At 36.6% G+C, this 25945-nt stretch overlaps 1 protein-coding gene across 5 annotated transcripts in view; it reads right to left on the bottom strand.

Annotated features, from left to right (window-relative positions):
* LOC149555598 (nifU-like protein 4, mitochondrial) overlaps positions 1-25945 on the bottom strand; it is a 77719-nt gene that overhangs the window by 26313 nt on the left and 25461 nt on the right. The gene's annotated exons all lie outside the window — the stretch shown is intronic.

The raw sequence follows: 25945 nt of genomic DNA, 5'->3' as shown, positions 1-25945 counted from the left end.
GCTTCTGTGTATTGGTTATTGTATTGTTGTATAATACAATAACGTTTAGTTGTTGGTTGTTATATGGCTTCTGTATAAGGCAATGACATTGTTGAAGATATTATAGAGTTTGCTGGTTTTGTACTATCAGTTGTAATTCATGGGTATCTGTTTGACACCTTGAATGATATTGTGAAATAACGGTTATATTCATGTGAAGAAACCTTCTGGTCTTATTATAGCATTGTATTCCATTTTGTTTATATCTGAATTCGAATATTGTATCTGAGATAATTGAAAAAAAAATTATTGGAATTTCTACTGTTTACCGGTTGTGCTGGAAACTATCTACCAAGTTGTGTTACTGTTTATATTGCTCAAAGAGAAACCGGTAATATCTGGATTAGAATATTACAGTGGTATCAGAGCTGGTCTTCCTGCCAGCCTGTGGATTTATAACAGCGGCAAACTTTTATAAAGATTTTATTAGAGTTCTCCCTCAGAGCTGAGAATCTTTTTTGGAACTTTTACTAAAGCCAATCCAGACTGTGTTTTGGGAAGTTACGTCACTTACGTTACAGAAAACTTGATGAGGTATCATTTGGGTAAAAAAGCAGTATTGTCTAAAAGGACAAATACACCATTCTTAGGCTTCATCCAATAAGCATCATCATCAAATTTTTATCCAATATGAAGATTTGTTACCCCGTGATCTGTTGAGGATATTTTAATGACAATGCAATAGTTACTGCACCTATTTATATATGTTAAAAAGATGAGCAAAAGGGTAATGCAGATTACTGTGCACAGAAATGAAATCAGAGTTGGTGCAGGACAAAAATAAAAGAAATTTGAAATTTTTCATATCTATAAGCATGAAGCCACAGAATTGAAAGTGATGCAGAAATGAAATTATCTTTCATTTGTTACCGAGTTGATGCTCATTTTTGGTTTAGTGGAATTACAGGAAGATTCTTGTAAAAGAATATACAGATTGTGTTAGAATTTAAGTCTTTTCCATACAACTATACCTACAGCAATGAAGACAATGAAATGAATAACACTCCAGTCAGACTGTAATCTGCCAATCATCAAGCAGCATACAGGATGAATAATATTCAAGCCATACAATTCAGAGTAAGAAATCAACAAAGATGGGAATGAAAGAAAGAACAAGTCTCAGATACCAGAGTGTGGTGTCCAGGAGATTTTAATGGCCATATCTCATAGAGCTGCTGGAGCATTGTTTATTATTAACCTTTTGTTTGTCAATATCGAACGATAATCTGTGTTTGGTTACAGGTTCAAAAATTCCAGTGGAAAAGAGGATGAATTAGTTCCAGCAAAAGACAAAAAGCATATGTGCATGCATACGATTTTTCTATCGGGAAATGCATCCTGTTGAATATCAGGTTGAAGATGATGGAGTAGTGAAAAGGATACGATGCATTGAAGCAATTAATAAGCATCTTGCGTTCCTTTGAAAGGCCTCGATTAAAGCAATATTAATAATAAATAATTGCATGTACAACAGATACAACGACACATAATCTGCAGTGCACAACAGTTACACGAAGGAGCTCTTAAGGCTGCAAGCTACGATAAAGATTATACCATGTCTCCGTCTGTGTACTAGCATCGACTGGAAGAAACGGCAGACAGTTTTCCGGAAGGCAAAATCAAAGGCGTCAGCGACGAGTCTTGATGATAAGAACGTTTATTTCTACCTCCATAGTGCAGATACACTTAGCGACTGTTATCTTCATTTGAGGAAGCATCGATTCTGGAGCGTACTGACAGACCCAGTTCGACAAGCGTCTCAGCAAATAGAATTGGGTGAAGACAAATTTGAATGAGTGCAGGGGCTTCATAATATCTCTTGGCAAGTATAATGCCAGCTGTGAATACATGGACAACCGAGGGCATAACTGATGGAGGAGCGCATAGAAACGGAAATAAAATATGGACAAGCGCTCAACTAACATGATGACACCTATTGGAGGCAGGTGGTCTATTCAAAGGGAATCACAGGTGTATAAGATTCGACAGGCATATAGGAATATCGGCGATACTAGGAGTAATGGTAGGAGCCATTGAGGAACACGTGTCCATATTGAACCACATCTCTGCAGCCGCTGAAGAAGATATGCATTCAAAGTAACGAGTGGGTCCTCAAGGAAGGATGTTATTCACTAGGCTCACTTAAATGGACAAGTGTCACACCTAAATTTTTTGAAATCACCAGATACTGTCAGACGTCATTCGACAGTTACAATGGTAATCCAGAGTGCCTACAAAATTGACAAATCTTTTCTCTGACCAATGAGAGTGTCAGTATCATGTGGGATGCTTATACGTCTGAGGAATGCCAAAATTAGATTCTTGTCCCAAAGGAAATTGGTTTTACAGTCAAAGATAATTTGAGGTGGGTGAAAGCGAATGAAAGAAAGACCCTTCAGGATATTCTCAAATGACAAGACCATGTTATTCCTGGTATTCCAGTTTCTATGTGGTGTCATTTCAATCAAGCTTTTATGAAAAATTTGTCTCAGGGAGTTGGTCTCTTCCATAGCTGTGTTCCACATTTCCTGTCTTCTTGAAGTAAATATTTTATTTTATTTTTTGAATGGAGCTGCTGGTGAAAGTTCTCTACTAAAATGCTACAAGGAAGAGTTAGTTTCACATTTGGGATGATAGAAGTTTGCTCACAACAAGTGGTCTTGGGTTAAGCAAAGTACAAGGATGAATTGATAAACTTGTCTTTCTAACACTTTGGACTCATCTTAAGAACTGCAATCTGAAACTGTAAACAGAATTAAGGATTTAACGACGACTGTATGATAGCTCTACAGGATTGTATATAGACTGATTATGTCTGAATGGCCATAGCATATATCTTAACAAACACTTAAGATGTGGAGTACGCATTAGTGCAGTGTTGTTTGAATTAATGATTTCTACATCATATGTATTACTCTGGCACCCATAATACAACATAAATCGTGGGGACATGATGACATTTCAAGAATAAATGGAGACAACAATGTATCTACAAATGTTTTCATGCAACGAGATACTTCTGAACTGTGGGATTTGGATGGATTTTCATCTCCATTTGTTTTAACTGGTGACTTTTTGGAACTGAATAACTTGATACTTCTGTGGTAGTTGGATTTTGCCATCCATACATATCTCTGTCACAAAGGTGACCTATAATTGCACTGATTAATCACCAGTCATGAAAAATACTCAAACAATATTGGCATAAGTCTCTGGCATATCGAGCAGGTAGTATAGAGATTAGCCGCACCTGTGTGAGAAGTAGAAATTTTGTTGTTGAAATCTTCAATTTATTCAGTGAGTCTTCAGCGATATATTCCAGTTTAGACTATAAGCAGGATAACAGTTGAAGAGCTGATTATTGCTCAAGGAGACGCTTAGTTTCTGAAGCTATAATTTGTAGAAGCTGAGCTTGAAGATATTATTGTTCATTCACAAATTCCCACATTCGTGTTTTCATTACCCAACTAAAGAAGTGCTCGATACAGGTGGAAAAGATTTGGATAAAATCAGGAAAGGTACGATGAAGCCACAAGCACAGTTAGCTCATGATCTCAAAGCTGAGGTAAGGGCAGAAATACTCGACATTTATGGAAAGTATAAAGAATTTCCTATTCGAATTCAAAATGACTTATTATTCAGCAACTACTTGGATTTTTATCTCGAGCAGCAAAATGTGACTGATATGGCAAAAAGAAAGTATCTAGAGTTGGCTCAGGATCTCTTTGCTAACAAACAACACACAGGGGTGTGTGAAAAAATTCTGATAGGCCAAAATCATCATTTGGATGATCTTGAAATAGCAGAGCAGACAACTACCAAAAATGAACAGCCTTCTCACGACCACATAGAAGAGGTTACACGAGGTTCAGGTTTCTTCGTTGGTGACTTGGAGGTGAGCTTTGTCAAGCAAAATAATGAAGTGGATTGCACACAAGTTAATAACAGTTTGGGACATTGGCACCATGAAACATATATTCATGATACTCAGAACGTGAATTTAGAGGAGCAACCTAGGATGGTACTGCAAGACAAGAAACAGTTTCAGCAGGGGAATAATGAAATTCATGCCTTACAGAATCAACTGAAGGTTAATGAAGACATGGTTGTGGCATCCTGGGTGTAGTTTGATAGTATCCACGAGTTGGTTGAGGAGCTCTACAGGAAGGTCGCAAGGGAAGGGGAAAGTGACTTGTATGTGGCCGAGTTGCAGAAAGTCAAAACAGCCCTAGAGACTATGAAATCAGATTACTTATATCTGCTGTCCGACAGGGATTATATTCTTAAGGTTGCTAAGATTTATCCAGCACAGTCAAATCAGGAAAAGGATGAGATTGAGGATCTCAACAGGACACTTAAGTATGTTCGGGAGGCACTAAGTGAAACTCAATTTTCTTTACAGGGAGCAGGAAATCAAATCAAGCTCATGGAACACTCTCAGGAACATGAGAATAGAGTGAGGCAGGAGTTCTTTTAGGAAGTCATTGACAAACTTGAGGATATTCAACAAACGTATGACTTGGATAGCTGCCCCAAACGGTTAAGTAGCAAAACTCCATAACACTTTCAGTTTGTTCACAACCCTTTCTTTGAAATTGTTGTTGACAGGTCGTTCAACAATCCTCTTTTTGTGTTAAATGAGAAATCTTCTCTTGTTTGCCACAAAGAGGAAGAGTTTGATTTCAAACTTTGGGATCCTGGTTCAGATTCTAGCAGTGAATCCAAATCTCCGCAGAGGAATGATCAACCAACTTCTATTGTTTATCATTTGATTAGTCCCAACACATTTCACCACATTCAGAAGTTGGGTGAATTTTCTTCATCAGCCTTCGAACAGTTGTCGGTAGAGTATTTATGTGAGATTTGTGGGTAGATTCTCAGGATTCTTCATATTCATAGCTCCTATGCGCTGGGGAATTCTCCAAGTTTATGCCAACAACGTGAATTCTAATGTCCATGGGATGGTGGTTTCAGTTTTTGAGCAATTCATATCTTACATCATCCATCTAAGTCAAGTCTTCACATTCTACTGGATTATACATGGACCCTGGATATATTTCTATATCATCATAATAGCAAAGCAGCATAACAGAGTTTGGGATCGAAGTGTTGGCAGGTTGTATCTTTGGTTGGATGAGGATATTATTGTGGTCCTATTCAGTTTGAGGCTGATTATGATGATGATCAGTGTTGATCAATTTATAGGCGCACCATTCCTTCATAGATTAATATGGGATCCAAGAATTCGGTTGACAGGTATTTTGCAGAGTGGTATCGTGCTTCATAGTTTGATCGGGTTTGTTGTCAATTTGGGCTACTAGATTAACTACAGATTTATATGGGATATTGGTACTTATTGCTTGAGGGCAAGCAATCTCAAGGAGGGGAGATTTGTAATGTCCCTTCTTTGGGGACATTAGAATTATTAAGAAGGAACGAATTCTCAATATTAAATTTGACTATGTTACTTGGAGATTTATTATTAAAGGTCAAATTAATATCCCAAATGGTCACAAGAGGACGAGGAGGAAGAAGATGATTTATCAGGGAGAAGTTGAAGAGTCACCCCTGTGAAGATAAAAGGAGATGAGACTCATTCTTTCGGTATGCTTAATTTCATTATTCAATTCAGATTTCCTCTCTTGTGAGAGTCTTAGAAAGCTCAGCTTTCAGCTAGTTGGAGGACGTGTTGAGAATGTAACTTGGATAATGCTACAGGTCTGTTAGTACGGGCTGTACATTCTTCTATGGATAATATATATCCAATTATTGACAATTAACACATTTATACCTTCCCTAGAGAAGCCAGCCATTTCCAAAAGGTGTTCTTGTTTAGCATTTAACTTAACTAATGCTTAGTTTTGTTAATTCTATTCAGATCCTAAAATCGGCAATTTAGGGATAATCTTGTGTTATTGTCAAAACTAATAGTCATGTCCCTTGAGGGACATACCCTCTAGATGGGATATATGTAGGGTTGAGAATGTAGTTTGGAGAACACACATTACAAAGCATTCTGATCTACAAGCATTCTCCTTCCCATGGATACCTAGCAAAGATTTTTTCAATCATACAAGTTTGAGCACAGAGGATTGGACCTGCAGTAAGCACAAAAGATATCTACCTCACAAATCTGAATATACATTTGGAGAAGATCCATGTAATTAACATGGTATCAGAGCCATGGTATCAGCCATGGTCAGTTCAAATGATTTGGTGCTCTATTTGAAGGGTCATGGTTCGATCTTCACTCATTGGAAGCAAATTTATCTTGTTGCCAAATCAAGGTTATACCCGTTCACTGTTCTGAGCTTATTGAAATGCCTTTAGAGGCTCGAACTTGACTAAAATATTAAGGAATGAATTTCTTCATTATATTGCACATGGACATGGAATTCGGCGTTGAAATAGCCATAATGTTCACCAAACTTCTGTAGGTGGATCACAGAGAATATTCTAGGAATATACCATCATGTGTGAAGATACCTGGCAGCTAGATCTCAACACCACCTGTGATCTTAATCTTCCCACATCGAGTCAAGTAAGCAGGATGAAAGGAAAACTAACCTGGACAAGATTGTCAAAGATTAGATTTGAATCCTGGAGGAACTTGTTTGATATCATCACTTTTGTGCATATACAAATGAGGAATAACAAACAGCAATTTCAAGAGAGAATGCATGTTTAGTTTGCCACCACTAAATTAGAGGAGCACAGGTTTATTCGGGAAGGACTTGGAGCTTGGTTCCTTCTTGTTTCATAAGTTGATATGGGAAAGTGGCGATGTGCATGGCATGAGAGCTCACGAGTTGTGTCATGTTACAAAAAAAAGGGTACAGAAACTCTATAACTCCCAACGCGCTCACTTTGTAGCAGTTTTTAAATTTGTTAAAATTTCATGGTAGCCAGATCGTTAAACTTCATCTCTATGAAATTAGTCTCATTGAACTTCCGAAGGCAATTGAAAATGAAAACTGCAAATGCAGGAGAGTTATCTCTCTGTTTTAGTGTTTTTGCCTTGTAACCAAAATCGAAATTGAATAGCAGTTATTTGAAAAGAAGTGGCAGATATGATTTAGATACGTCGATTAGGAATAGTGAATCAAACAATGGGGCTCACAAGTTGTTTGCAAGAAGAGGGCTGTTGACAAATAATATAGAGAGATTTGTAGCAAATTGACTTAGTTTCAGCAGTCACAAGGCTCACAATTCAGATCACAGACTCTCATTGAGACCCGGAGGTAGATCGCAAGCCTACAACCTAGGTTTGGTGTGCAACTTCAAACACCTATCTGGGTCGCACATGGTTTAGAGATGACTAGACAACTAGGTAGCTATATTTGAGAAATCATTAGTCAAGCCAAATATTGCTTGTGGTTAATAAGGAACAATTTCTGGTTTCCCTATAGTGATCCAATCTGGATTCAAATTAACCTCAAAGTTGAATTCATTTGGATGGAAGGATTCCTTTGGCTTATGAAATATTAGACACTCTTGAAGCAACTAACGTGAAACCCTTTGACCCATATGTTTTGATTGTTACAGTTGTAAATTCACAAACAATCTCAGAATAGCAGCAGTTTGCAAGTTTTGAGTGTCAATAGGCAGCAGGGGTCACAAATGAGGGGTACCTTCAATACTCTTGGAAGTCTCAATACTCTGACTAGAAACACTTTACATTTTAATGGAAACATAATGAATTGAGATGGGTCTGCACTTGAAATTACTTCAAGATCAATACGAGTAAAGGATTTCAGAATATACTATGGACTGGAGCTTGTGATCTAGTCTGACTTCTATGTTGCTGAATGCTTATATCTGTTGACTACGGATGGACCAAGAAGTACAAAGAGATAAGTATTCTTTATGGTTGAATAATGCTCTTAAATCCTTCATGTTGTTATTAATTCATGCTATATTATTTGGATAATGAATCATGAATGATTCAAGCATTGATATTTCTCTTGGACTGTTATTAATCTCTGTGAAAAGCTATCAGGATGGCACCAAGGTTAGAGTACTAGATGTATCTAAGTATTCTTCTACCAAGGAGCAATTACTTTTCATAAGAGGAATGCAATGGGAAGATGAGAGATATGTAGACTACTTCATTGATACATTTAGTTGTATCTCCCACCCTCTGTGGGCAATGCTAGGTAGATCCATCCTTTGCAAGTATGGAAGATGGTATCATAGAAAGTCCATAATGTTCAATATCACCCTCTGAGAATGCCATAGTGATTATGTGAATATTTTGAATGTTTTGAATCCTCCCTAGCTAAGAGGGAGTATTGAAATTGGCTAAATCAGATTCTAGCATATTTAATTCTAATGTATTGGCCAGAAATGAAGGTTGTGATCTCTAGATGTGAGATACATTTGATAAGGCTTTGTCAGGTCCAAAATATCAAAGGAGGATACATTAGGCTGTTGGAAACTATAGCCAAGCACAAAATTCTTTGTAATATTTGGTGACTATCTACCATTCTAGAAGGCCGTTACTCAAAAGAGTATTTGGTGAATATCGTTGATATTCTAGGAGGCCAGACTCATGATATCATATGCAATATCAAAACATTTTACTCAAGGCATTTCTGATCTTTCCTCAAGTCTAAGAGGGAGTGTTAATGATTGTGGATTTAGAAAAGATGCATTCTATATAACCTTATGACTATTCAGATTATTAGTATTGGTTCTCTTAGAAAGAAGGGAATAAAGTGACATAATGCTGTGATACTAAGATCATTAGCATGGTATGCCTTCTTGACAAAAGGAGAAGCTAAATGATCTGCAATGACGAATCTTGACACAGAGGGAGTAGACCATGCTTTATTTATTCCCGAGTAATAAAGAATTTGTAGCGAAAATCATAAGTATCATCTTATAAGAAGGTTATATGTCAGAGAAAGTACTTAGAAGATCGAGTTGACTCCCCAGGATCTAGGTTATACAAACTCAGACTGAGTGTATCATGTCAAGATGGTGTATACTCATAAAGTACAAAAGCTTTCATCAAGGTTATGATGGAAAGATAAGTATCTATTGTACTTGAGCTCATCTTTTACCTTATGTCTATAATATCTTTCATTTGTATTTCTTATAAGAAGAGTATATGCCTTGATTTTGTTTTATGAAGAATGTTCTTCTAGGAAAGAAGTTTGGATTTAGAGGGAGTACGACATCATATCAAGGCAGCCTTGAATAAGGCTCAATCATCTGATGGGCCTACTTTTATAAACATCATGGTGTGGAAGCATTTTTCAGCAAACAGTCTTGCAACATCAATTTGCAGTAATAGAAAGGAATCTTCCAACACGAATTTGATGTGATAGCAAATGATCTTATGGTGTTTTTTTTAAATCAGTAGAGGACTACTGGCAAATCTTGAATAGATTCAAGATTGTGTTGTGAAAGAGACATTTCGATGTCTATGAATCACAACTTGGATAAAGAGAGAATTTAATTATTCCCTAGACTTGATCCTTAATTAGAAAGCAGATATTCTTATCAAACCTCTTTGAGAGTGATCATCTTAGGAAAGATCCATGTGTGATTGAATTATTTTGTATTCTTATGATAATTTTATTTTTGTCAGGCTATTGACTGTTATGGGCTCCACCATGTGTAATCATTATTTAAGAGGTGATGATCTCTGAAATAATGAATACTTGTGTAAAAGGCATTATGAGAGATGACGATCTCTTAGATAATGTACTAAACAGTAAATTTTACTGTAAGATCCAGATGAGTTTTAGATTGTCTTGTGACATTGACATCGCTATGTTCATGGGTCACAAATTGGATAAAGGAAGAATTTTAGAAATTCTCCAGGTTTATCTTGTATTCTAGTAGATCTTAAACTCAGGATCTCGTTGTGATATAGAAATACCAGTTTCTATGAGTCACAACATGTATCTTATCACTAGTAGCAGTGATTTGTCATATCACAGGTTTAGTAATATGACTTTTTATCATGTGTTCTATGATACTACATACTAAGAAGAGACAGACAGATATAGAGTATTAATTCTTGCTTAACATCTGTATTGATGTTGCTAGAAATGATATCTCTTTGTAGGATTATCAGGTTAAGAGGGAGTGTTGAGAACATAACTTGGATAATGCTACAGGTCTGTTAGTATGGGCTGTACATTCTTCCAATGATTGATAATTAACACATTTATACCTTCCCTAGAGAAGCCAGCCATTTCCAAAAGGTGTTCTTGTTTAGCATTTAACTTAACTAATGCTTAGTTTTGTTAATTATATTCAGACTCCTAAAATCGGCGCTTTAGGGATAATTTTGTGTTATTGTCAAAACTAATAGTCATGTCCCTTGAAGGACATACCCTCTAGATGGGATATATGTAGGGTTGAGAATGTAGTTTGGAGAACACACATTACAAAGCAGTCTGATCTACAAGCATTCTCCTTCCCACGGATACCTAGCAAAGATTTTTTCAATCACACAAGTTCGAGCACAGAGGACTGGACCTGCAGTAAGCACAAAAGATATCTGCCTCACAAATCTGAATATACACTTGGAGAAGATCCATGTAATTAATAGGACGTAGCCCCTCGTGCTAGCAAATAGTGGACACAAACCCATTGTCCCGGGGAACATCACTTCAGGTGTTTCATTCGCGCTTACAAGTTCTTATCCTATCGTTCCAATCCGATTGTTGAATCTGTATTTAGGATTGGTTTATGTGTATTGGGTATTGTATTGCTGTTGTATAATATAATAACGTTTAGTTGGTTGTTATATGGCTGTTGTATAAGGAAATGACATTGTTGAAGATATTATAGAGTTTTTTGGCTTTGTACTATCAGTTGTAATTCATGGGTATCTATTTGACATCTTGAATGATATTGTGAAACAACGGTTATATTCATGTGGAGAAACCTTCTGGTCTTATTATAGCATTGTATTCCATTTTGTTTATATCTGAATTTGAATATTGTATCTGAGATAATTGAAAAAATTTCTACTAGAATTTCTACTGGTTACCGGTTGTGCTGGAAACTATCTACCAAGTTGTGTTACTGTTTATATTGCTCAAAGAGAAACCGGTAATATCTGGATTAGAATATTACAGCATGTCATTCAAACATTATAGAACCTTAACATACAACATTTCAATAGTCAAACTCAATACTCAAAATGCATTCATAATACGGAATTCATTGTCAATAGCAACAAGAACAATAACCAAACTTCCAGATTGAAGCACGCTACCATCATTTAAGTTTAATATAAATTATCAGTGTAGATGTTGTAGAGATAGCACTACAATTGCTTTGGAAATTAACTTTGTGCAGTAGTGCCAGAACATGAAATAACATTCTTATGAAATACTAACATAAAAACATTGAAAACTGTGGTGGAGTTGACTGTTGCAGGTTTGTCATTGACTCCAAAAAGGGCTGCTACAGATAGTGGGTCAAGTATATCTCGCAATGCTCTTCTAACTCTAGACCATATTCACCAATGATCTAAATTGAGATTGAACAATTACACCCCTAAAACTACACCAACTCACTGTAAGTGGACTGCTATTAATATAATTAGGGCTTCTATACAATTTCAAACATGATATAGGTCTGTTACAGGAAAATGGCACCTTGATGCAACTTGGAATATTCACAAAATGTTCCGCAAAAAACCCAAATCAACCCAAAACCAACATAGCACTAATGTATTGCCACATAATGGCATAAAGATACATGTTACAAGTTTCTAATGCGCTTGTCACACTTTCCCAACACCTAGAGTGTATAGCATGACTGTAACAACATTCTTCATTTCACGATTCTCAATGTAGTGTTGTCAAATACTAATCTAAGGAACCCAAATAGAAAGAATAGCTGCCAAACAATAATAAGCATGTTACAAAAAACTTGGAAGGAGGGACTCACTTTAAAATTAAAAAGGAAAGTTTTGTTAAAGAAAAATCAGATATTTTAAGTTTTGATGCAGCCTATCCCATTGGTGACACATCAATCCTAGGAACATTCAAGACACCCCCAAGGCGTCTCTGGTCATTCCCAAAAAAAAATTCTTCACATTTGTAGGTTTCCAAGACATTTCCTGTAAATTTTCAACAGAAAAGGACAGAGTGCGGATGTCCCCTAGTTGTCCCCAAGTCTCAAAAACATTTCTAGTACGGGGATGAGGGTTTTTTGGCCAAGGACGCATCCTTGAATAGCACTAGTCAAAAGATTTGGTGAGAGTTCCACAATTGGTAGATGTAAGGAAAAAAAAATCAGGGGTTGTGATGTTTTCTGTATCAGGCCACTAACAATTCACATAATTGACAGGAAATAGACTGAAACAACTCCAACAACAAATTCGTCCAACTAGCTATTAAAGTACTATTGTAATTTAGCTTATAGTATTCATTCAAGTAGTTTGGTTAGTAACTTTCTATTCTGTAAGTCAATCAGTCAGTTTTAGTAACTTCTATTATCATTTCATGGTATCAAAGCATAGGGTCCTTTTTGGTGGATTTTTTAAGGAAAAAATTGTGGTTCAATTACCTAGAAATTTCGAGCAAATTTCCAAAAACCAAATTTATTTTTTTAAACAAAAATCATGGAATTTTTTTAAACAAATAAAATGCGATTTTTTGACAGATTTTTTATAGAATAAAATTAGTGACTTTTGTCCTATTTTAGGATTTTTTTGATCTTTTTTTTTCTTCAACAAAAATCAATTTTTTTAGAGCATATAACTTTTTTATCATTTTTTGTTTAAAAAATAATCAAATTTTATTTCCAAAGACCAGATGTAGTTTATTGGAAAAGTTTTGTAATGAAATTTGTGGTATCAAAACCTAGAGATTTGGTAAAATATTTTCTTAAGTTCTTGAATGATTTTTTAAAAGAAAATCATGGGTTTTAATTTTTCTTGCAAGGGTTCTCCAGTCCTGTGATTGAGTGCAAAATTGTTACTAAATGATTCTTAGACAAGATTGTAGGGTATTTTAACTCATTTTTTATACGAAATGAAGATTTTTGACCATCTAGAGTTTGACAATTTTGCACAAAATCATGGTGTTGTTTTGCTACAACATTTTTTTGATATTTTATCATTTTTCATCAACAAAAATCAAAGTTTTTTGAAAAGTTGTTCTTGGTTTTCATGCATTTTTACCCAACATCATGATGGAAGGCAACCAACGCACGCTCACTATTTTTGAGAGTAGTATCCTAAATTATACCTTTATTTAATTTTATTCCTCAGTTAAGTCCCATTTAGTATCCTAGGCTTCCACGTCAATTATGCTTGATCCAACCTTGAATTTGCACATATTTATGGCATCCCCATATCAAACTAGAGCCTCGATCAAAATCTAAGCCCGTTTTGGGTGGTCAAGGGCAAGTTGGGTCATCCTTGACCTAACAAATGGCACCAAATTTGAATCAAGAAATGATTGTCTGATTTTAGCGAGATCCCCAAATCCATGTCATCCTTCTCTGAGTTTTGCACCATGAACTGACTAGAAGAGGTATATAAACAAAGCTACCTCTCTCATTTTGGCAAGCTATGAATTCAAAATCACCTTGACTGAAAAATGATAAATCAAATTCATCTTTCAAGAAATCAAGCAAGCATTCACGACATGGAAGACAAGGAGTGATTTGTAGATCTAAGCACTTGCAAAGGCATTCATGATCTTCCTATCCTAGATGCAATATGAAGACAACATCAAAGCCAACTTCATGCATATTCATAAGAAATTTGACATCAATAAGATTTGTGAGGCTATGAGCACTTTATCAAGCCTCTGCTACATATTGGCACACTTACTTTTCAAGAATTTTCACCTTGATTTCAAGGTTGATTCCTTAACCAGGCTCTGACTTAGGCAAGCCCCTTTCCAAAACCATGTTCCCTCTTTTCCTATGTGCAGCAAATAGGTGGTACCCATGTGAAAGAAGCTATAAAAAGGTTAGAGCAAAGCTACAATTTGCAGGTCGTTGCATCAAAAAGTGTTGGGGTAGAGGTGAGTTTGATCCGCCCTTGACCCTCTAGGTCACCCCTAACCTCTTGTTTTGAGCTAAAATTCAGTTTATGAGTTAGTCATTGTCTCTACTTCCCAAATTGGTGCAGAAGCATCCTTGGGTAGCTAGCAATCTTTCATCACCCAAAAACAATTTGTGCTTTGTTTTCCTGTCTGGAAGATAATGTGTGCAATTCTTTGTTCTTGCATTTCTACATGTGCATTTTTTGTAGCTTATTGAGGACCTAATTTGGATCATTCTTCTATGATCACGCATCATTTGGATTCCTATTCCACGAGTTATCATTGTTTTTTCTCTCAAGTAGTGTGGTCTTCGTTGACACCTTGACTGATCGGTAGATTTTCATTGTGCGATGTATAATTCGTGTGTGCAGTGGTTCGAGGCTCTTCGTGGTATTTTTTGGATCATGTGTGGATTTGTATCCCGAGTTGCGCATCTCTACGTGCTTATTAAATCAACTATTGATCTTGTCTTCAGGGCTTGTTCTATTTGTTATAACATGTTTTCCTGATATTGAAGAATCTGATTCTTTGAGCCAGCTTGTAAGTCTTAGTGCCTATAAATATAATTTATGTAGTGTTAGGTAAGGGACGGAGCTACAGAAGGAAAGGTTAGCTCTGAGTCTTCAGAGATCATGAGAGTCATCTAAGTTTGGTGTTGTTTGTATGGCCACAACCGGGAAGGCCTTACAAACCAACATGAATGAAGCAAGTTTGATGTAACTAGATTGCATTTTGATCATAATTTATTGTTCTTTGATCTTCTTGTTTCCGCTGTGTTACTCACTGTTGCAAGGTTTCAACATCTCCTTTGGAGATTCCCCATCCTTGAGTTGCATCAAGTGGTATCACAGCAAGGTTCATTCCTTGGTCTTGATCATTGGAAGTTAGAACAGATTTTGCGGCAGCAATATCCTAAATCGTTTTTTTGTATCGTAGCAAAGAGTAGATCTAACCCACAATTGTAGAGGATTTTCTCACAAAACTCGAAGACATTGGGAATGCCTCCGAGGAGAGTCAAAGGTATTATAGATAAGATTTTTAGGGCTTTGCAAAGGCAAGTACAAGCCTTACAAGATGAACTGCGAAGGAGAATTCCATCACAAGTTGGTCAAGATAGTGATGAAGAAAACAAGGAAGAACACTTTGAAGAAGCTATAGAAGATGCCCGATATCCAAAGAGGCCAGATTTCTGAAAGTTGTGTCTAAAATAGGAAAGAGACTTAAAGTTGAAGTTTATAAATTTGTTGGTAGCCTTAGACTAGAAGAATCGGTTGAATAGATTAATGAGAAGGAAGAAAATGTCAAGTACAAAGATGTAGAAGAACCTAATTAGGTTCATTTTGCAAATATCAAGCTTAGAGGACATGCAAGTGTATGGTGGAGAGAAGTCCAATTGGAAAGAAATAAGAGAGGAAAGGAAAAGGTGATTTTATGGGATCGGATGGTTGAAAAGTTGAAAAAACAATTCATTCTAATGGATTATGAATTAGAAGTGTTCAAGAAGATTTAGGGTTAAAGCAAGTTGACAAGAGTTTTGCATATTCATGGTTAGGACTGGTCATTGTGAAAACCAATAAGAAAAAAGTTTTTAGGTACATTTTTCATTTGAGACCTAGTATTCAAGAGGAGTTACTTACAGTTCGGCTGACAACAATTGGAGATGCTTATTAGACGGCATTGAGGGTTGAAGAGAAGCTGAACAAAAGATTTGAAGGAAGATGGAATAACAAGAATAGATTTGATAAGGCTAGTGCATCTAGGAGCAATGCGATACTGATTCCTAAGGAGTGTGATACTGATTCCTAAGGAGGTCAGTGAAAGATCCAGTAGTAGTCAGACTATTAATGGTTACAAAGGTGGACCAAGAGGAAACAATGAATTCTTAAGAACTTTTTTTCAGTGTGGTGAAACAAGGCATAGGGCATCCTTATAGAAGGATTGCACATTTGGATAGAGAAACTCTCAACTTCAAAGGAAGGCACATTGAATGTTGTTGAAGGCGGCAAGGTCCTTATTAGTAGAAGCTTTTCTGCATATATTGAAGAGTTGGTGTAGAGAAAGAGCTTGTTTAGAACTAGATGTAAATGTAAGGATAAGTTACGTAATGTTATCATTGATGGTGGCAGTTCTGATAACTTAGTTTCAAAAGAAATGGTTAGCAAATTGAAGTTGGAAAGGAAGAAGCATCCAAATCCATATACGGTTAGTTGGTTAGACGATGATTCTAGGGCTAGGGTTGATGAGCAATACCTAGTAGCTTTAAGATTGGAACTTATTATGATGAAATATTATGCGATGTCTTGCCTATGGATGCTTATCACTTATTGTTTGGAAGACCATGGCAGTTTGATAAGCGCATTGTGTTCGGACATGTTAATACCTATTGGATAAGGAAAAAGTCATCAAAGTATGAGTTGTTGCCTTTGGAAGACAAAGGGGATGGAAGATGTGGAGTCAGTAGGATCTGCCCGATTAACAATGTCAGACATAAAACTCGGATAATTGATCCACTAGTTTTGGAGACGATAGCTAAGGAAAAGAATATCCTTGGTGAACTTTTGGAGGGTAAGGCACAACTGACATCTTTGACCTCACTAGTTCAAAGGATGATGGAAATTCTGAGTACTGGTCAGAATTGTGAAGCTGACACTGGACTGCACAAGGGACTTGTGGAAAGGTCCGAAGATAAGGTGGTTCTGATAAGTAATTGTGAGTAAATGCAGCAAGAGGTTTGTGGTGGAGTTACTTGGATTGTGGATAAGGTAAAGGATGATAGTGGGGATCAGTTACTATTTGTTGCTTATAAGAATTTGAAAGAAATGGTAGGAAAAAAAAATTGCAGAACTTGAAGAAGCGCAACAAGCAGAAGCTCAGGTTGCAGATGACGAAGACTTGTGGATTAAGAATGAGCATCGGATTTATATTTTGAATTCTGTAAAAATTTTCATTAGTTCCTCTTATGGAACATCTTCTATTCACCTGGGGTGTCTCATGCAGGAGCCTCCTTGGGTAGCTGGCAATTTTGCATCACCCAAAAACAATTTGTGTTTTATTTTCCTAACTGGAAGATCATGTGTGTCATTCTTTGTTCTAGCATTTTTGCATGTGCTCTTTTGGTAGCTAATTGAGAACCCAATTAGGATCATACTTCAATGATTGTGCATCATTTGGATTCCTATTCAATGAGTTATCCTTGATTTTCTCTTAGCCAGCATGTTCTTTGTTGGCACCTTAACCGATTGGTAGATTTTCATTGTACAATGTATAATTCATGTGTGTGATGGTTCAAGGCTCTTAGTGGTAATTATGGATCTCGAGTCGCGCATCTTTATGTGCTTATTGGATCAACCATTGATCTTGTCTTTAGGGCTTGTTCTATTTGTTGTAACATGTTTTCTTGATATTGGAGAATGTGATTCTTTGAACCGACTTGTGAGTCTCAATGCCTACAAATATAATTATGTAGTGTAAGGTAGGGTAGTAGGAGGCAAGGGGCTTTGAGTCTTGACAAATCATGAGCGTGATCTAAATTTGGTGTTCTTTGTTTGCCTGCAACCGGGAAAGCCTTACAGCCTGGGATCTATAAAGCGAATTTAAATGTAATTGGATTACATTTTGATGATACTTTGTTGTTTTGTGATCTTGTTGTTTTTGATGTGTTACGCATTGCTGCAAGGTTTGGACATCTCCATCACAAATATAGTCCTAAAATTGATTCCTCAATCTGCACTCTGTTTGTACATACAAAAAAACCTCTCTCTATTTTGCCCTAAACCGTGCATTTTCCACTTTCAATTACATAGTTATCTTCCATAAAAGCTAAGGATCACAAAATCTAATTAGTGTTGAAGCCTCCTTGAGTCTAGTGAATCGTCTTCCTTCCAAAATATGAAAGAAGATAGGTTTGGGCTTCCTAGTTTGTCTACACATCCTAGTGAACCACCCACATGTATGACACATTTTCTTCCATTACATTTTGGTTAACCCCACACCTTACATTTCCATTCTGATTTGGATGTTTGGATCTGACTTGGATGATTAGATTTGATCTACGTAAAATTAATTAGTTATATGTGCAATCATGGATCAATTTTGTATCATATTAGACCTTGTTTTGCATAAACTTGATGAATGCTTACATAATCTTTTTAAATCTATTTATAATGTTAGTTGACTTGAGATCAACAGCTTGTAGGGAACCTGTAAGTCTATAATTTCTTCTTACAGGGATGTCATATGTAAGGCTTAAGGTCATGAAACTCATGCACAACACAATAAAAGAAGGGAATGTCTAAACAATGCAAATTACTAATAAATTGATCATTTAAATTTTAAGCACTACATGAAAGCAAGTAATTTTGGAAAAATGCAACATTCTCCATGGGAATGTAGGGTTCACCAAAATGTGATAAAGGAACATTCGTGTGATATGTGTGGGTGGTTTATTAAGATGCATGGACAAACTAGGATGCCCAAATGTATTTTATTTCTTACATTGTAAGGAAGACGATCTGCTAGACTTGAGAGGCTCAACCACTAAGTGGATGCACTAAAAGTGGAAATGCAATCTCTAAGGCAAGGTAGAGAGAGGTTTTTCTGCATGTACAAACAGACAACAAACTAAGAAATCAATTTTAAGGCTGGATATGGGAAGCAGAGACAATGGCTAACTTGTAAACTGAATTTCAGCCTGAAACAAGAGGTCAGGTCAACAATAATGTCCCCATTTTCATGAACATCAGATTCAAGGGATTAGCATATTATCATGACCTTTGTAGGTTGATTACTGTGGGTACAGGGTCTTCTGAGGCAAACGCTTGGTTAATGGAGGATCTTATCTTCTCCATGATTCTGTATGTTCCAGTTTGGTCTTCATTCGGGTCAGATCAGGTTCATTTGGGGTCCGTTTGCTATACTTAACTATTTCTATTAAGTCCGAGGTTGATCAAGAAGGGCCCTTTCTATTTTTAGTAAGGCAGACATATGGATAGAGGATGCAGTGGTTGACTCCCTGGTTCAGAAGATTTGTTGAGTTAATGAGATATTAATTTTTTAATGGCCTTTATTGATATTTAATTATTTGAGACTTGAGTTATATTAAAGTTAAAAATTAACTATATAATAAAATGGGGACCACGTTGAGGATAATGAGTAATTAATACTCACTGATTAAAAGTGTGATTTATTAATGATATATTAAAGTCAACTCATTATTGTAAAAGATATAAAAATATTAAAGCGTCTTGCTAATGAACATTCACGGAAAGTTATTATAAAAGAGCCTTGGATAGAAAACAAAAGAATTCTATTGTGCATTTGACTTTTACAAATTCGTTAATGAGTTGTGCCAAGGGTTTCGGATATTGAGAGCTGAAAGAATTGAGAATTCTTCTAAGTGTTTTTGCACTCTGAGCTGGTGGAACTATCCAGTGAAATTGTGGCCGGAGGTGACATCATTCAGTGCCATCCATTGTTACAATTTGTGGTTGATTTTGTAGAAAAAATTTCAATGTCTGGTCCAGATATTAATTTTAGATGAAGTTTCAGCATTTTTTTAAGATATAGTTTACCAATGCTGAGAATGATATATGATTGCAGAATATAGGCAGCTGCAGCTTTAAATGGAGTGACGGCAGTCTTGTTTACAGCCTGCGATTAATTACAAGGCCCTGCACTTGGTTTTCAAATGCAGTGGTTTACATTTAAGGGGCATGTTTTGGGTCAAAGGTGCTGACAATTTCAATATCCAAGCATAGGCGATAACAGTGACAGTTCACAATTGGCTGCAATATCAATTTGGATGTCAATTTGAATACATGTTGTTGCTATAGGTTTCAATATTTATTTAATTTCTTACTTCATGCATACATTTGACATTGTAGATGGTTTGAATTAAATGTGGAAGAACAAGAATGTGCACCAAATGTTCAATGTAATGCGATACTTAAATTGCTCATAGCCAGCTTATTAAATTGCATGCCAAGTGTTTGTGAAAATGTCCATCGGGTTGTAGGTGCACGTTTTAAATGTAGAAATCGTATGTATGCATTCAAAAACACAAAAAATATTGCATTTGCAATATAGTTCTTTGCCTAGATATCTTAGAAATCATTTTCAAGCATGTAAATGTCATTTAAAACCATTCCAACCAAGCAAAAACAATCTGAAAAATAGAAGACAGTGAGATAGAGCTTGCACACAAAGTGTTTGACAAAATGTCAAACATCTAAAAAGTAAAGCAATTTGGTGTTTGTTAGAGTTAGAACCAGCAGAGGTTCTTATAATGACCTGTAGGGTCAGGAGCAAGTCAAACCTACCTTTGACCTTGCAGTTTTGATAAAAACAACTTGCAAACCACAACTCTCAATCTGACCTTTCAATAGTTCCTTCCTCACATGCACCACTTGTTTCCTGCACACAAAAATAGAGGGAAAAGGGTTGTGGAAAGGGGTGTGCCTAAATCAAACCCCAATTGAGGAATTGCCTTGTAATCTATGTTGCCAAATCGGGAATGGGAACGGGTACAAGTACATGGGTACAGCAAAACAATTTTGGGGGGGCTTGGGTACATTTTTGGTACACTCATACAAATACACACACACACATATAGATATATACACATCCATATATACATATATGAAATAATTTTAGAATGTCATATACCAATACATATGCTAAACAAAACCATTACAAATTTCAAATTATGAAACATATCATTCTAATTTAAATTCAGGCTTTTGTATTAGAAAGTTCAAGCCAGAATCTCATGATAGATAAGTTCAAAGTTCCCTAATCAGCACTCTGGGTCTTTAGAATATGTAAAAGATCAAATTAGAATCATTGAACATTTTGGCATTTAAAAACCCACTAAAGATTTGCTTCAACATCTGATTTTAGTACGTTTCATACGTGAAATCGCCTAGAAAAGTCCCATGATTCAGCAACTTAGCATGAAATTGAAAAGAAAACGCCTAGAAAGGAAGCATGCAAATATATAGCAGAGGCTTGATAAAATGCATATACCTTCACGAACCTTCTTGATGTCAAAATGTTCATGAAGATGGTTGATATTGTCTTTGATGTTGTATTGACAATGAATATAGGATACGAAAATCATGAATACCTTAAAAAATGCTTAGATTTACAAATTACTCCTTTTCCATGCCATGAATGCTTGAACTTGATGCTTGCTTGACTTTCTTAATTGACTTGATTGCTTAAGGGATGGAACAAATGCTTGAGTCAAGGTGAGATTGAATTCATACCTTACCAAAATAAGGGAGGTAGCCTTGATTACATAACTATCCTAGCCATTTTGAGGTGCAAAACTTGAAGGATGCCGACATGGATTTGGTGTTCTCACTAAAATCAACTAATTGTTGTCTGATTCAAATTTGGGGCTATTTCTTAGGGTTATGGGCACCCCAAATTTTGCACTTGACCCACAGAGTCACCGTTGACCACCCAATACGAGCTCAAATTTGGATCCAAAGTCCAATTTGATATAGGGATGTCAAAAATATATGGGTAATGAAGGTTGGATCAAGCACAATGAGCATGGAAGCCGTGAACATTATAATGGGGCCTAATTAAGGAACAAAATTTATAAGGATACAATTTAGGACAATATGCTGAGTCTTAGGATCCAGCATTGGCTGCAAAGAGTTCATCGTTTAGTATTTTTTTGCACAAGTTTGTAAAATTTTGGGGCAAACTTGGTGTAGTTAGTAGAATGACCATTAAGGAGAGGGTATTAAAGTAACATTGTAACATTTAGCTTATAATGGTCATTTAAGTAGTTCTAACTTCCAATTATGTAAATCAATCAGTCAGTTTCAGTAACTTCCATTTATGTCTTCAGTTCTTGATCGTTTCCGATATGGAAAGATCTTTGTAGTATTTTATAAGTATTCCTCTCCTTTGTTAAAAAACAATCAATTACAATTTCATTGGCTACTACTTGAACCCAAGGTTTTCCTTCTCTTTAGACTTTGGGACTAATGGGGACTTCATCGGGGGGCTTGCAACGCTGCAGAAGGTAGGTTGTTTTCTTCACCTCTATGCATTTAATACAAGATCGACATTGTATCCAGTGAAAAATATATATTCGATGTTTGACATAAATTATGTAAAGGTTAATCAAATTTCTAATTTAATATCAAGATATATGCTTGGATTGTCTCTTCTTGTATTGTCTCAGATTTTAATGTAATATCACTGTTGATATATTTCTAATAACTCTTTGCTGCAGATCGCTGGAAGATAATATTATTTGCTTTCAATATTTCTTCTCGCCGATCAGGTTTACATACATATACTTTTGTGAAGAGGCACGTCCATGAATAGACATGCCTCCACATACGTGGAGACATGTCTATACATAGATGTGTCTCTATGTTAGACCCAGCGATATACATATGTCTATTGATTGTCAACGGTTGTGGCCATTCATGTTGGTATCGCACAATAACCCATGCTGTTACTACTTGATGATATCCGATTTGTTTGGTTTAACACAGTGATTTAAACCGGTATACGTGGAGACATATCTATACATAGACATGTCTCTATGTTAGACCCAGCAATATACATGTCTATTGATTGTCAATGGTTGTGGCCATTCCTGTTGGTATTGCACAATAACACATGCTGTTACTACTTGATGATATCCGATTTGTTTGGTTTAACACAGTGATTTAAATCGGTTTCAAATCTGGCATGGCACATCCATAAATATCAATGTTACTGATCAGTGACAATGGATTAAACAAAGGCAATCTCTCCATTATTGTGATGGCATAAATCAGTATATCTAGTGATGTTCATTAACTTACAAGATAGATGATTGAATGAGAGACTTCAACCGTCTCTCATTCAATCATTTATCTTACCGAAGCTATTATGTTCTAACAATTTAAGTATTATTTTTAGTAAGTTCAAAAGCCAATTTCATCTTTAATTAAGTTAAAATTTTAGTTTATTTTTCAGTTTACTAAGTCAACAGTTTTGTCCTTGCAGATTTGTAGTGTGAAGATTACGGCACAAAAATGCCTCACCATTCACATTTTATTCCAGCCCATTTATAGGCATTTGCTCGATTGGAGCACATTTGAGGCCAATCACTCCAAGAAGTGCAACAAGTTGACTTGAAAAGTTAGAAGTATCTAAATGATCTCGTTTTGTACAGTACAATCTCTTATAAACCAGAAAGGTGGACAGAAGGGTCATACGATGCCATTGACCTTGATAACATGTATTGATATTCAAATTGGATCACTGATGATGTAAATTTCCTCTTCTCCACAAATGAGATCAGCGATGAGGAGTTCATGGAAGAGCCTCCATAGCTACAGAAGGGAGGATGTTTTCTTCACTTCTGCATATTTAAAGATCAATTTTGCATCCAGTGAAAAATATACATTGTGTTCAAAACCTATATTTGTAATATGTTCAAAACTTAGTTTTATCTTTAATGGGTTCAAATTTCAGTTGATTTTTCAGTTTATTAAGTTATAAATTTTGTCCTTACTGAATTATAACGGGAAGATTATGGTGCAAAAACCCCTCCCTCACATCCACAATTTTGTTCCAACCCAATAACATTTATGGGTGTGAGCTCAATTGGAGTACATTCGAGGCCATTTACAAAAAAAAGCGCAACAAATTGTCTTATAAGTATCTAAATGACCATGATTTTGGTATGGTACAATCTCCAGAAAGGTGGACAAAAGGGTCATACATGATGCCATGGACATTGAAAACACGGATTGATATTCAATTTGGATTACTAATGATGTGAGTGCCCTCTTTTCTTCAGACGAGATCACTAAAATTGAGAGCAGTAGAAAAACAGGTGGTAGATGCAGGGGCATAAAGGAGGCAAAAGGTGAGGTGGGGGCATCAGTTGGGGCTTCATTGGATGTAGCTTCAAGGAACAAGCTAAATTATTGCCATACACTTCGAAAGCACCCACAAAAAATTTACTTATATGATTAGATAAGACAGGATAAATTTATTAATGTCTAACAAGAGACCATAAGGGTCTAAGGGACTGAAAAATGTACAACCAGGCCACAACCAGCAAGAGGAGCATCAAATAGTGTCCACGGAAAGAACAACATGAAAGCCAAAAACATAACAAGAATAGGCTAGATACTCTTCACAAGAAAGAAATAGTCCAAAAAAACTACAAATACAGTTTGGAGTGAGGGTAAGCTTCAGGCCATCTCAGAGAACCATTGGAGGTGGGTTGATGCTAACAAGTGTACCTTTTACGAGGCCTCACAAACTTGGTGTGACCCAAAGAAGAAAGGTCGACTAACCGCTTTGTCCCTCGGGAAGGTGATCCAGGAGTGAAGGAGGTGATAAGCTGGTCTGAAATCTACCTCAATGGGGACTGAAGATGTAAAGAGTGATGACAAAGTCGCAAGACCTCCTAGAAATAGAGGGCAATACACTACTAATTGGCATATCTAAAGAATGAGGAAAGGGACATGCACCCTTTGAACAAACTGTAGAACCTTCCCCTAATCTCATACTAGATGGGGCAATGAAATAAAATGCATCTTTTATTCTACCTCTCCAAGGGGAGGAAGGCAGTAGATCCTGTCCTCTCTATCAATATGATGTTCAATCTGAATACGTAACCAATGGAAGCCCACCCAAATAGAACCCAAATAGATGCAGAGGGCATGAGTCTAGTGGCAAGTGAGGTACCAAGGGTGCACAATAACCCCATCCTGGATATCCATGTAGTGCTTGTTATCGAAAGCCATCCTCAAGCAAAGTCCCCCCGTAGGGTTCCTCCATGTTTTGATGATGTACTGTCTATAGATGTTGGTCTTGACGTGCTCATTCAACTCCCTCTAGGGGAAAAGGTGAATTGGGGCATCCAGAGAAAATAGGAAGGGGGAAATGCGGTCCATCACGATCCCAATTGAGCCGAGGAGACCAAGGCTCTAGGCGAACCAACAACAAGCCCTACTAGTAGAATTAGAAACTGCCATCCCCTCTAAAGAACAATAGGCCAAGTAGGAATACCTATGACGACCCTTAGAGGAGTCCATGAAGCCCAAAAGCCGACAGAGAAACCAAACCAAGTCAAAGATGGTCCCAAGCCCGAAAGGGTGGGCACCAAACTCAACCAAGATGATGTTTTGGGGAGTGCACCAATGATATCTAATAATGCGCCAAAGAAGGAAGGTCTAGACACTCTCGAATATGGGTCTCATGATGGTCATCAAGAGAGTCTCAGAGATCCAACTGTTCGTCAACCTCTAGAAGAGAGTCACCCAAGGAACAAAATCAAAGGCTTTGTGAAAGTCTATGAAACAACAATAGACTTTCGTCATGGGGTGTCATGCCTCCTCAATGATTGTCTACAAAGTCAAGATACGGTCCATGATCTGAAAATCTATATGAAACCCCGCCTCTCCTCTAGCACAACAACACCAACAGTCAAGCTCCTTGGATAAGATAGTATTCAACATGGTTGTGTAAAGTTTAGCAAATGTATGTCCAACCATGATGGTTTTGTAGTTGTTGGGTTCCAAGACCAACCCGGTCTTATAGATCGGATAAATTGTACATCACGACCAAGAGTCGGGGAAGCCAGTGCAAACCACTATGTTAAAGAGCATTGTGAGAAAGGAGCCCAAAATTGTAATACCAAGCTTGAAGAGCTCCACTTGGAACCCTTCCTCATCTATTGTATTGCTATTGTTCATGCATCTAACTGCCTCATTGATGTTGGAGAACGTGAAGAGGTGGCAATGAAGCTGGGGAGTGAGTTGGAGAGGGGCCTGACAAGAGATCTTGTAGAAAATGTTTGTAAAATACCAATATGGATTTGTAATTACTAATTTATGATCTTATGA

The sequence above is a fragment of the Cupressus sempervirens genome, chromosome 5, assembly GCF_028749045.1.
Source record: "Cupressus sempervirens isolate cs-2001-9-10 chromosome 5, ASM2874904v1, whole genome shotgun sequence".
In the NCBI taxonomy this organism is placed as follows: Eukaryota; Viridiplantae; Streptophyta; class Pinopsida; order Cupressales; family Cupressaceae; genus Cupressus; species Cupressus sempervirens.
This window is presented reverse-complemented; position numbering and strand designations above follow the sequence as displayed.